The sequence below is a fragment of the Lithobates pipiens genome, unplaced genomic scaffold (assembly GCF_037356315.1).
Source record: "Lithobates pipiens isolate NorthernLeopardFrog02 unplaced genomic scaffold, aLitPip1_a1.2 Scaffold_8, whole genome shotgun sequence".
Lineage (NCBI taxonomy): Eukaryota > Metazoa > Chordata > Amphibia > Anura > Ranidae > Lithobates > Lithobates pipiens.
In genome coordinates this window covers 488,414,568-488,424,672 of record NW_027507903.1, presented here as the reverse complement: position 1 = coordinate 488,424,672, position 10,105 = coordinate 488,414,568, and the positions used below count along the sequence as shown (strand labels likewise).

Genomic DNA, 10,105 nt, shown 5'->3' with positions numbered 1-10,105 from the left:
ATTATGGGGATTGTGGATAGAATATGCGGGGAGCGTGACAAACGTATTCGTGTGCACAGAAATATACAAATAGAATGCCTTTGACAGAAAGAGCACCCCCTGTACTTGGCAGCACAGTAAGTGCCGACATATCCTGTAGCCACATAGAGCCAAATAGGCCACAGTCGCTGCGAACATCGCAGCAGCCAAACAACTGGCTGCCGCATGCACCCCGCAGGTGAATAGATATCCGCAAACTTGTTCGCCCATAAAACCACAGACACCACACTCCCCGCGCATACATATAAACACAGAAAAAGAGGGCAGCCAGTCTCCCATCAAGACTGAAAAACGACCAAACCCTGCAAACATGAATAGAAAGCACATGCTAACCAAATAAAAAACATACATAAACACTTAAAGAAATAAATGACAAACATAAAGAAAAAGTTTTATACATATTTACAATTGAAGCTTTCATTAATGAGAAATCCAGTGGATTTGAACATATAGCTAACTAGCATAATCATATACAATACATTACTAATATTGTGTCATATCTAGTATATTCATATCTGGAATCCTATATATAATAATAAGTGTTGATCACTATAAGTGAGGCGCAAGCTAGTACTTACAAATACAATTGTATTTATATTTCTTATTTCTCTACAGGCATCTCCCCCCAGGCTCTGGGGATCATTATTCCAGAGACCTGTTCTGTCATTATTCAAGTCCTGCTGAAGGACTATATCAGGGTAAGTTTTCTCCTTTAAAATCACATTCTATGTATTTAATGTTTGCTAATGTATTGTATTTCTTTCATCATTCATTAATTACCATGATTGGAATGTGCTGTGAATGCCCCCTTTGTCCTCATGCATGCTGTAAGCTTTTAATGCTCCTTTTTTGTCCTACATGCATATTTGCCTTCACTAACCTCTCCATAGCATGCTATCCTGGGCCCATATACACCTAGCCTAGTCACTTAACAATGTATATTGTCAGCTCCATTGTACTGCTTTACCCTAAACACCCCCTAAAATGTGTACAAATGTTATATGTGTCCTTAAATTCAGGCTGAGTGCCAGAGGCTTTTTTATGGGTCCCAAACTCAGCTTGAACTCCCCCCCCCCTTAAAATGTTTACAATGGGCCATCAGAGGGGGTGAGGAATCTGATAAGTGGACCTTTTTGTCTTAAAATACTCCAGATGTCGGCCAAGAATGTTTGTGTCTAATCTGCTTGCAATGTTTTGTGCAAAAGTACAATTTTTTTTATGTTTTGACTCCACAGTTTCCTTCAACACCACAGAAATGGCAAACTGTGGCATCCATTTTGGGAAGAATGGCCGGATGAAGGAGTCTTCGCCCAGATGGAGTTTTACCAATGTCTCCAAACTGGTGGCCTGATGCAGACAATGTTGAAGGACCCCTGTTCGTCTTTATTGCTGATGAAGCTTTCGGTCTGGGCGAGCACCTGTTGAGGCCATTCCCCCAGAGGACCCTCACCCCGGAGAGGAGGGATTTTAATAACCAGCTGGCCAGAGCGAGAAGAGTAGTTGAGAAGATCTTCGGGATAATGGCCAGCCAGTTCCACCTGTTTCTGACAGCAATCCATATGGCGGACTACAAAATCAACCACATCATCTTATCTTGCTGTATATTGCACAATTTTTTAAGGAAAAATGCCCAAAATTATATTGCCTCAGTTGGGCCTGAGACTGGATTTCCTGGATACTGGCCATCCTGGCTTGGCACCCCAAAGCGCCCGCAAAGTTTGGCAGAAATATGTCAATTATTTCAATGGTAGGGGGGCCATTGCTATGCCAGATAATGTGTAAATATTTTTTTAATAAAATAATCTGATAAAATCTTGAATTTTCTTTATTGCTTGTGTTTGTTTTTGGCTGTCTCCTAGGTTCTCCTAGTGCAGTGGATTTTACTTTAGTAAATAATCCCCATTGTCACTGTAAACACAAAATTACTTAAAAAACTGGTATTGAGCATTGAAAGAAGAAGCGAAGAAGAAGCCACACATTGTTGATTAGCATTGTTTTTACTCTGTGCAAATTTTGATGAAAACATTTTTTTTTTCTCAATTTAAAAAAACATTTTTTTGGTATAAACAAGCATGTTTCTAAACATAACATACACAACTCTGGAACTTACAAAGTTCAACGTAGAAAAACTGAAGGCAATATCAGACATTATAGTGTCAAAAATGTCTTGATATTGCCTTTATCAGATGGGGTGATGTCACCCCTGTAAAAGTCAAATTTTGAAGATGCACACAATTTGGGAGTCAAAATGGGTATTTCCCTCCTGAACCCATGCCTAATGTCAACATGTGCTCCCATCATGGGGGGATCAATGGACGTGTTTTGGGGGTGCAACCCCTTCCTCTCACCTACTAGAGTTACAAGGAAGGGGTTGCACCCACAAAACATGTACATTGATATCCCCTGATGGCAGATAGCACATGTTGACACACCGTGTGCATCTTCAAAATTTGTCCAAGAATTGGAAAAATGGTGGAAGAAATTCAGATTCTACCCAGCACATCAATCATCTTCTTCATTTGTTGTTCCATAACATTGAGTTTCTTCCTTATGATGTCAATTTCACCATTCCACACCATGATGTAATTGATTAACCTTTGTACACTGTCACTTGCGAAATGTTCAGCTTGCTCTTAAACAACCAGCACATTACCTAAAAATTTGGTTAAAAACATGTATTATAAATATGCAGGCATACGTATAGTACCTGAAGCTGGGGTGTCAGACACCTGTTGTGAGGACAATCTCACCGACTTCCTCCACCTCTCCTTCCTCTAGATCCTCGAGGTGTGGTGTCGTGCTGAGTTCCCCTTCTTTTTGAGGTGTGGGGTTCCTGGTGTCCTCTGGGTGGTATCCTCCGAGTCTTTTCTCCCCTATGAGAATGAAACAAAAAGTATACTTAGCATACAGACATTTGAGTCCAGAAATAGGAATATGAAACATTGCTGGGAAGTGGGGTACAATTGTCTGTTTTGGACAGAGTTCCAAGCTGAAGACCTGATTTTTTACCTTACCCAAGCTGGAAAACTTACCTTTTTTCTGTCAATTTTCACAGATGGAGACACCCCAAGTATCCACTGGAGCACCTGTCTGGGACACCTTAAAAGTTTGTTCTTGTGTCCCACACTAGTGCTCTTGAGTCCAGATGTGTAAACAGCTGTTGAGTGTCCTCTCCTTACATTACACTGAATCAAGCTTGCATTTCATTCTAGTTACAAACGCATCTAGGCATCAATGTACAAAACGTATTTTTAGACAAATAGGCATGACCAAATGTATTTAACCTGTATCTGCCCAAAACATCGTACTTAATGAGCGAATGATGTTTCCTACGACCGATTAATGTGCCCACGAACATGAAAGTCGCCATTTTAAACTGTACAACAGTAACGAAAATAAAATGGCGCAGCATGCAACTATAATAATAATCGGAATACATGAAAACTACTTACTTTTTAGAAGAACTTTCTTGATCTTTCTATACTGATCCTGCTCCCTCAGTTTCAGGTCTGACCAGAGTTTCCTTATTTGCTCCTTTGATCGCCATACCGCAAAATTTGTCCTTTCTCACATTTGGGTTGGTGTACGGTCAATTCTCTCATAGCTGTTCCTCCTCAAGATGTCCACCATTTCCACCATCTATAGAAAGACCATATTTGAGACTTGAAATCTTCTCCTCCGGGATCGGGACGTTTCGGCCTCTGGGCTTTCCTCTTTATTACTCCAATCACACACCTGCTGTGTCTCCGCCATGTTGCTCCTACTGCAAGCTAAACAAGTAGGGATGGGGAATAATCTAGAAAGAATGTCAAGAGAGGTCAACATGGGCGGAATTTCACGCATGCGCAGTGAAGCTAACACGCATATGTCGTAAGTACGATCTGTGTGCGGAGGAAGGAGGAACAGAAGTAGTGAGCATCCTAAACGAAGGTAAACTTTGAACTTGGGCCATCAGTGGCCTATGCTGATTCAAGATTGAGGCCTATATTGGGATAAGATTATGAGAGTTTAGGCTGACATTAGTATTTTTGTCTTGTGTATTGTCTTACAGCAAATATGAATCACTCCCTTATTGGAGCTGAGGAGCCAGGCTTCGCCTGGTTGCCATGACACCAGATGTGCTCCGTGAGACACAAATGCTGGACGACATCGGCAATATGTCACATGTCACAATACGCCACCACTGGACGTCGTGATGTCACCACACCCCATCTGGTGTCTTGCGACGCTGGATATCCCCTCCTATCCATCAAGCAAGTGTGGTGGAGGCGCCGCTGCACGCGACTATTGTTGGGCACGGGATTGTCTTTTGTGTGCATTCATTTCTCTCTGGACCCGAACTGGTGGGCTTGAGGCCGCAGAATTTTCCTAAACATTTTTATCTGTATGCAATATCTTTGAGTCTCTATGCCAGTTGTATGGTCAGTTGTTTTACAAATAATTTAGCAACTCAATATTTTGATGTTATATTTTTTTCCGTATTTGTCAGTTTTGCAGTAGGTTGCATACATTGTACAGATGTACCTCTCAGGTCAGGTTAAGGACACCACCCTTGTTTAAAATAATTCTTCTTCTTTAATGTTCCACTTGAAGCATTGTAATCTCTTGCCGACCACCGCACAAACATTTACGTCTGCAGAATGGCACGGACAGGCAAATGGGCGTACAGGTACATCCTTTAAATTTGTCACTGTGTGGTCACGTGCGTGCCGCTGGCACGCGCATGCGACCCTGCCGCAAGCTCTGTGAGTGTGATTGCGGGTCCTGTGGACTCGATATCCGCGGGGATACCCGTAATCGTCTCATGGAGAGGAACAATGAAATGCTGATGTAAACAAACATTTCCCCATTCTGCCTAGTGACACTGACACTGATCACAGCTTTCTGTGATTGGGAACGGTGATCAGTGTTGTGTCACACATAGCCCCTCCTCCCCACAGTTAGAATCACTCCCTAGGACACACTTAACCCCTGCAGTGCCCGCTTGTGATTAACCCCTTCACTATCATACTGATCGCTGTATAAATGTGAATGGTCCCAAAATACCGCCAAAAATGTCCGATCGGTCTGCCATAATGTCGCAGTCACGATAAAAAATGATGATTGCCGCCATTACTAGTAAAAAAAAATTATTAATAAAAATGCCATAAAACTATCCCCTATTTTGTAGATGCTATAAACTTTTGCACAGACCAATCAATACACGCTTATTGCAATTTTTTTTGGAGGATGTCTATTATAGCAAAAAGTTAAAAAAATGAGTTTTTTTTAATTGACGCTCTTTTTTTGTTTATAGCGCAAAAAGTAAAAACTGCAGAAATTATCAAATACCACCAAAAGAAAGCTGTATTTGTGGGGAAACAAGGATGTCAATTTATTTGGGAGCCACGTCGCATGACTGCACAATTGTTAGTTAAAGCGATGTAGTGGCGAATCGCAAAAAATGCTCTGGTCTTTGGCCAGCCAAATGGTCCAAGGCTTAAGTGGTTAAAATTGCTGCTCCCACCAAACAGAATTTTAGTAATTTTTTTTTTTTTTGCTTTGATACAGGACAGTACCCAGTTCCATGTCATTTGTTTGAAAACCCCTTGCATATTAGCATAGGAAAAAGGCCAGGAATGATTCTTAACATTCCTCCAACAGCTTCCATTGACTTTAATGGGGTTTGGATTCCAAACTTTACTCATGTTCTCTGAACCCTGCTTAAACCAAACAGGTACATTTGGCTCATCCCTAATTGTGGGGTTCATTAGTGGCCAAAGTCCAAATACTGGTGTCACAGGAACTTCACTTAGATGCAGGCAACCACTACAACCTTCCTCTGTTGCGAACCTTAAGACACTTTTCGCCCAGCAGCTGAGTTGAGTGAGCTCTTCACTCACAGAGATAGTCAGCAGCCACACTCTTTATGACTGTATAAACTGTATGTTCCTATAGTTCCTTGTGGACCTGAATTTATGTAATTGGTTAGGGTTAGTAAAAACTAATGTCTGTTAGCTAGTCCATTGTCCATGTCTGACATCTTGATAAAGGGGACTTTTTTCTATTGTGCTTTGGTAAAAGCTTTTCATTTGAGTTATGGTGTGTTGAGCATTGCCTACGTTTGCATAACACACAGCACATGTTATTACTTATGTACAGTGTCTTGAAAAAGTATTCACACCTCTTGAAATTTCCCCCCATAGTGTCATGTTACCATGAAAAATTTAAATGTATTTTATTGGAATTTTATGTAATAGATCAACACAAAATGGCACATAATTGTGAAGTGGAAGGAAAATGATAAATATTTTTCAAATGTTTGTACAAATAAATATCTGAAAAGTGTGGCATGTATTTGCATTCATCCCCCTTTACTCTGATACCCCTAACTAAAATCTAGTGAAACAAATTGCCTTCAGAAGTCACCTAATTAACAAATATAATCCACCCGTGTGTATTTTAATCTCAGGATAAATGCAGCTGTTCTGTGAAGCCCTCAGAGTTTTTTTGTAGAACCTTAGTGAACAAACAGCATCATTAATGCCAAGGAACACACCAGACAGGTCAGGGATAAAGTTGTGGAGAAGTTTAAAGCAGGGTTAGGTTATAAAAAAAATATTCAAAGCTTTGAACATCTCACAGAGCACTGTTCAATCCATCAATCCAAAAATGGAAAAAGTATGGCACAACTCCAAACATACCACGACATGACCTTCCATCTAAAATGACAGGCCGGGCAAGAAGAGCATTAATCAGAGAAACAGTCAAGAGTCCCACGGTAACTCTGGAGGAGCTGCAGAGATCCACAGGTCAGGTGAGAGAATCTGTCCACAAGTCTCCATGCACTCCACAAATCTGGCCTTTATGTAAGAGTGTCAAGAAGAAAACCATTGTTAAAAGAAAGCCATAAGAATTCCCGTTTGCAGTTTGCGAGAAGCCATGTGGGGGACACAGCACACAGGTGGAAGAAAGTGCTCTGGTCAGATGAGACTAAAATTAAACTTTTTGGCCTAAAAGCAAAATGCTATGTGTTGTGGAAAACTAAAACTGCACATCACCCTAAATACACCATCCCCACTGTGAAATATGGTGGTGGCAACATCATGTTGTGGGGATGCTTTTCTTCAGCGGGGACAGGGAAGCTGGTCAGAGTTGATGGGAAGGTGGATGGAACTAAATACAGGGCAATCTTAGAAGAAAACCTGCAAAAGGCTTGAGACTGAGGCGGCGGTTCACTTTCCAGCAGGACAAAATACCCTAAACATACAGCCAGAGCTACAATGGATATGTTTAGATCATAGCATATTCATGTGTTAAAATGGCCCAGTAAAAGTCCAGACCTAAATACAGTTGAGACGCTCTCTATCCCTTCTGACAGAGCTTGAGCTATTTTGCAAAGTAGAATGGGCAAAAGTTTCACTCTCCAGATGTCCAAAGATGGTAGAAACATATCCAAAAAGACTTGCAGCTGTAAATGAAGTGAAAGGTGGTTCCACAAAGCATTGACTTGGGGGGGCTGAATACAAATGCAGGCCACACTTTTCAGATATTTGTAAAAAAAATTGAAAATCATTTATCATTTCCCTTTGGTCTATCACACAAACTCCCAATAAAATACATTTACGTTTTTGGTTGTATTTTTTATACAGGATTTATATAGCCCCGATAGTTTTCGCAGAGCTTTACAACATGGGGGCAGACAGTACAGTTACAATACAATTCAATATAGGGGGATCGGAGGACCCTGCTCGTTAGAGCTTACAATCTAGAAGTTGTAACATGACAAAATGTGGAAAATTTCAAGGGGTAGGAATACTTTTTCAAAGCACTGTACCTTTGTACCTTGATGTACGGTCCAAAGCTCCTGTTATGTTCCTCCTTTCATGTCTCACATGCTAGGACACATTTCTAGGTATATAGGAGTCCCTTTGCTCCTAAACAGGCCTTGTCACCTCTTTACATACTTTCTCTACAGTAAAAAAATTTTACTTATTAGTATCCATTCATAGTGGACTAAAAAAAAAAAAAAAACAGCAATAACTTTGTGTGTTCTTCTTGGTAATTCAAAAAAATTAGGTTCCACTTTTATTTTTTCCTGTTAAAAACATAAAACCTGACTGGTTATACTGGTCCACATGCACATTTTCTTAGAAATTTTATGTTTACCACATGGCAGAATATTGTTAATTTTTTTTTTTGAGTTTACTTTTCCAACCTGTGCCCTCCATGGTTGTTATGAAGCTCTGAATTGCCCTTCGAGATTTGGAAAGTAAACATTACCTTTATGTTTGGTTTGCAGTATATTAATGAAAATGTCAAGGCTATTAGATTAGATAAGATTTAATGTATGTGACTAAACATACTCCTATCCTCTGTACATGAATCCACCTGTTATTTATTTGTACACATCAGCCATCATTCAGGCCATTCAGGTGGAATTAAAAAATTGGAGAAACTCAATAAATGGAAGTATTTCGGATGACACCTACAGCTTCATTTATAGCACTTGCTGGATTTTCTTAATGCCCCACTCCATTCAAAACATATTTTTTTCTTTTTGTTTCTCAGGGAAATAATCATCTCTGATGATATTCAGTTTGAAAAGCACTGCTTTTGTGATCACTAGCGATCCATGTATAGCTGATTAGTAGATGGCCCCAGGGCCGCTGTTAGAAATCATGGGGCCCCGTACAGCCTACCCGATGGGGGCCCCTTTTAACCCCGTCCTCGACCCCACCCCAGGCTCCTTCCCTGACCCAACATCTGCAGATTTGTCACTGTTTACATATGCATGCATATTGTGTCCCAGGAACTAGATGTTGCTGCTCACATCTTTAATGGGACCCCTGTTGGCACGGGAGAGCCAAGTAAAGGCGATGGAGGGACGGTGGTGGAACCCCCTTCCACTGCCTGTAAAAGTAATCCAGGGGCTTCTTAGCCACTAGGATTACTTTTACTTTGTGCAGACTCGTCGCGGCTAAAAAAAATGATATCTTGATCATTGCTGCAGCGATGACAAATATATCACCCTTCCAATCCAGCAATGTACCAGTATGTTGCTGGACAAGAAGCAGTTAAAGGGGGTGGTTGGGGGGGGCACATGCCTACTGCCCCCCCTCCCAAACGCAAGTGTAAAGTAACATCACACTGCGTCTTATGATTATCAGCATTATGAAAATTGCGCAGGCAGCACAGTCAGCATGTGCTCTGTCATGGATCTCACAGTGTCACTCGGCGTTTGGGTGCTGACTTTGTTAACTTATGGCTGTACTGTGTGTTACAAACTATAACCCAATACAGCCATAACAAAGTAAGCACCAAACAGCAATAGGAAACACTGTAACAGATCCTTGACAGAACACATGCTGACTGTGCTGCCTGCATGAGTGTCATAATGCTGATAATCATGACCTGCTATGCTGTACCTAAGTGAGACGCATTGAAGGATTCAACTTCTGTGCTCCACTTACTGTGTGCAGTGCATGTGACCCCCCAGGTTCTGGCTCCCATCAGTGCAGCCTATCTCTCTCATCCACTGAGCCGCCCGTCGCCTTGTCTGAGTCTCAGCAGTCGGCACCTGAAAATGAGAGGCAGAGCTAAGCGGAGCCTCGTAGTATCACTCCGCCAGGGAAGGCAGTGGGCAGCGGCAGCCGGGACTAATTAACTAGCAGAACAATGTGCGGGCCGGCTTCATGTACATGCGCCCGAAAAAGGAGAAATAGTCCGAACGCTGCGCTCATCTCCTAGGCCCCTCTATAGACCAGATGGGGCCCCGGAAAATGTAATTAGAAAAACCCTTCTCTAAGCAAGAAGTAGCGGGGGAATGGTTTTGAAATTTTAATATGCATAAATGAACTGTAAAGTTGCCCAGGCCCCCCTGTGGAGCTGATGGGGGCTGGGCCCAGTACAACAGGGCTGGCTGTACTGCCCTATCAGCGGCCCTGGATGGCCCTGTCTCTAATAGGGGAGGTGGAGTTGGTGTCTATCTCTGAGCCATATCTGTATATAATCTGAAGATCTAATTAGAGCAGGAGCGATCAGATCTTTTTGAACTAAAGCTGTTTTCTGGTCACAAGAGAGCTGG

The 10,105-nt window shown here is 41.7% G+C and overlaps 1 long non-coding RNA gene across 1 annotated transcript; it reads left to right on the top strand.

The window, feature by feature from the left end:
- Nucleotides 1–519: 519 nt before the first annotated feature.
- LOC143963343 (uncharacterized) lies at nucleotides 520–1,858 on the top strand. The gene is made up of 2 exons (XR_013270945.1): nucleotides 520–737; nucleotides 1,275–1,858. It is a non-coding gene; the product is annotated as an uncharacterized LOC143963343 (long non-coding RNA).
- Nucleotides 1,859–10,105: the final 8,247 nt, after the last annotated feature.